The sequence below is a fragment of the Dendronephthya gigantea genome, unplaced genomic scaffold (assembly GCF_004324835.1).
Source record: "Dendronephthya gigantea isolate DGI-Jeju-01 unplaced genomic scaffold, DenGig_1.0 000004F, whole genome shotgun sequence".
Lineage (NCBI taxonomy): Eukaryota > Metazoa > Cnidaria > Anthozoa > Malacalcyonacea > Nephtheidae > Dendronephthya > Dendronephthya gigantea.
Genome location: NW_021163014.1, coordinates 2517303 through 2521249, shown reverse-complemented (window position 1 = coordinate 2521249; position 3947 = coordinate 2517303). Strand labels below are relative to the sequence as shown.

Below are 3947 nucleotides of genomic sequence, written 5' to 3'. Positions count from 1 at the left end.
TAAACATGCTCAAAAATCCAATTTCATTAGAGGATACATCTATGCAAGTGCTAGTTTTCAGAATGATACCGAAAGGGAACGGGTATATTTATATTTTTTTGGAGATATTTAATTCGCGTGAAACCTTTAAAAGGCCGCGAGGCAAACAACATAGACTATTATAGTACACACTACACGCATTCTTCATCTGTCATACTGTTGTACTCGATGAGCTCGCCCCACTACCACCTGCCGCTGGCTTGCTTCCCTTGGGGCTCTCGTGTTTGATATGCCTCTAGAGGATTAAAAAATTAGTTGATGGTTATCCAGAGCGCGGCGACTTCCTTTCTAGCTGACGAAAGGTGCATTGTTACTATTACCAAAAACCTGATTACGAAAATATTAAATAGTCACGGGTTATTGAATATTTCTGATGACTTTCTAGGAACAGAAATACGATTGTAGTATGATAATGATTGCATGAGGTATCTCACCCCGGTTGGCGGAGAGGTTCCCATGGTGGGCAGACTTTGCGATGCCAGACTGTGGACGAGTGGAGACGGTAGCGAAGTGACGAGGAGAAGAAACCAAATACAACATTAAGGTACGTTCATGATAAAAATTTTAATTTTATGTACAAGCATCCTTGGTTATTAAAGTGATACATTTTTGTCCAGAAATCAAAGCAATAGAAAATTAATTTTAAAAAAGTATAAAGTTGATTATGAATTACTTCACCTAAAAATATTCTCAGTGACCTGGTTATAAGGACTTCGTCCTTTCGCGATGTCCACTATAGTTTGTATTGTACTCATTGGAATGTCTAAGAATGATAAAGGTCAATCATTTGAGGCAATTATTAATTGCAATGGATATTTCCTCTATAAAGTAGTAAAGAACCTCTCATCCTCCATTTCTAAACTTGACTCGCTCTCCGACAACTGTCTTCTTAGGTTTTCTCTTCTTTCTTGTTCCAACAACAACCGTCTTTGAAGACGAATATTTTCTTCCATGATTTGTCTTTCTTCTTTCTCAAGCGCGACCATCTTTTCGACATCTGTTAAAAGCAGACAAGGCTTGGTGATCTCTTAATACAACTGGAATGATCCCTCAGACGGGGGGGGGGGAATAAAGCCAGTGCTATAAGATAGGTTTCTGAATTTTCAGCAGAAATATTAAGTGAACACTGAAAATTGTGTTGTGTGGAAACTATTCAATAGATTTAGACGTTATTTGGTTTAGAAATTTCAAGACTTGTGCTATTTTGAAAGGATACAGGGGTAGTATACTTACGTTCTTTCTCTGAAGCAAGCAGTTGACCTCCTAGCCTTTTCGCTTCGTCTATGAGGGACTCACTTTTGGAGTGCATTGTTTTAATGATGATGTCATTTGGATCATTTAGCTCCTTTGGTGAGGGTGGTTCTGATATGAGCTCTTCTAATCTCTCTTGAAGATTTCTTTACCCAAAAGAGGAAGAAAATTATAGTTTTAGTTAACACACTCACTCACTCACTCACTCACTCACTCACTCGCTCGCTCGCTCACTCACTCACTCACTCACTCACTCATTCACTCACTCACTCGCTCGCTCGCTCGCTCGCTCGCTCGCTCGCTCGCTCGCTCGCTCACTCACTCACTCACTCACACATTGCAACTTTTCAGAACAACGTGTCTGGTGGGAAGTTGTACCATGCACAAGCTGATATCCAGGGGGTGCACCTCTACAAAATCCCACCCTCCAAATCAGCATGACAAAAAGGTTGAATTAAGAAGTTCTTTTATATTCTTATTTCTATCGCGTTTTTGACATGATTTCCGCTGGTAGTTGATTCGGACAATACATTTTTCTTTCTTGATGTAAAACACTTTAAAGTTGTTGGAATTTGAGAAGGTTCCTGACTACTGACAGTATTGCGTATCACTACTATAGTAATATAGTTTTTTTCAAGGCACTTCTAAGCCCTGTCTGCACTCACCATAGGCTGGATGTACTTCTCTTAACCTTTTCTGTGATACCACCTCTCCGTTTTCTTCCAAAGCCTGTTCAGATTCAGAAGAGAATCCTGCTCTAGTTCAAAAGTGTTCTCCAGGTCTACTTTTTCTTTCCTCAACTATAAACTCACAAAACACAACAATTCTAAGCTCCTTTGCTTCCAAATATGAATGCATTATTCAGCAGAAATTGGAACGAACAATTGTTTATATCCTTGTCTAGATGTTGATGATTTATGTACATACTGGTCACCTACCTGTTCAAGGCAGCTTTGTTTTTAGATAATATCAGCCTCTAGTCTTTCAATCTTCCTAACAGTGTGCAAACTTGAAATTCTTGCTCTTGCTCAAGAGTTGTTCCAACTGAAATTTATCCTGCCTCAAATGAAGAAAAAAATATTAAAAAAAGGATATTCACTTCATTACGTCATTTGCTATGTATATGTAACTTCCAGATATTGTATTGGTTAATTGAGAGATTTATCGTACATAAAATTGGAAGAAAAATACTTGTATAGTATCATGCAATAAATTATAATAACTTTACGGACAGTAGATGCATCTGTAGTTTATGGTGGACAAGTGCCAAGAGGGGGCCCAGGTGAAACTATGAGTATGGATTCCTTGCTGGGCCCAATGACAGGGAATGGATTTGAATTTCTTAGCTAAGGCCTCTTCTGAGCACGGGGTAGATACTCCCCCCCCCTGCTTTCTCTCACCAGCCTTGCCATTGGTTGCACATAGATAGTTGCATAATTCCACACAGATTTTTTATTTAAGAGTGCTGTCACAACAATGTTTATCGAATAGGATGCTTCAGGGAGCAACATGCTTGCAGCAATTTCCTGGACAAGTCATTTGTCAGGAATTCCTCTTCCTGCTCGTAATTGCCAATCTTCCTGCTCTAATGGCCAAAGATTCCTTTTCTTTCTTCAACGATTGAATTTTTTTCATCAAGGTGTTGGATATGAATTGCTCTTCTTGTTCAGCCTTTGCTTGCTAACGAAGGAATACACCATAATACAAAATGTTTTAATTTACACTCCATTGTATCAAAAACAATTATCCAAACGACTTTGCTATTGTTCCAAAGTGTTCAAAATGAGAATGTTTAAAGTCAGAAATGGCCAAGAAAGTCTTAATTACCTGGAGCAAGAAGCCAAAATGCTATGTGTTACTAAGGTTAAAAATTCTTAAGTGGTATAATTATATGTAAATTTTGATTACTGTACTTGGTTTCACAAATAGACTCACATGGTGAAAGTAAAAATGGAAACTGCTTCAATGGTTCAATACAAAATACATTTTAGGTTGTTCGAGATGAGAGGCTTGGAAAAGATCAAATAGGCTTTGAAAATGTAATATTTCTCATCCATCACCATGGTTGAAAACCATGAGAAACAAATACAAGAGAATTGGTGGTCAAAACATGTGTCTGTAATGTCGTAGTATCTTACCATAATGATATTCATCATAAGTATATATAAATTATGAGTCATGCAGTGATGCAGAACAATCGAAGATATAAAAGGACCAAAACAGTGCTAGAGCAAGTAGGTCTTTTCTGTAAAACTGTCGAAGCCCACGGTGAATTGTCTGTAGGTTTTACTAATAAATCGCAATAGAAAAATCAATATTCTACAGTGTCTAAAGGTCTTTTGGACAGTAAAGTACAGAATTATATATGTCTTGGAATTCTCTTTCGTTCAATCCAGACTAAAAGGCCAACTCAAGTTACAAATTTGGAAACATTCTACACAGACCGCGCGTTCCACATGGACCTATGAAACGACTCGACATGTTGAAAATGTCAGGTAAGGCTGGTGATCTGGAAACATATAGTATTTCGATAGTAATTAAGCGAGCTTAATTTGGCCATAACACCTCTTATGCGACTCCTTACAATTTTAGGACTCTACAAACAAGCTTAATTTTTGACACTGAAAAAACAGTTTTATAGCTATTGAATGTCATGT

The 3947-nt window shown here is 37.8% G+C and overlaps 1 pseudogene; it reads right to left on the bottom strand.

Moving 5' to 3' along the window:
• Window positions 1–860: 860 nt before the first annotated feature.
• LOC114545022 lies at window positions 861–3443 on the bottom strand (annotated as a pseudogene).
• Between the last annotated feature and the right edge of the window lie 504 nt (window positions 3444–3947).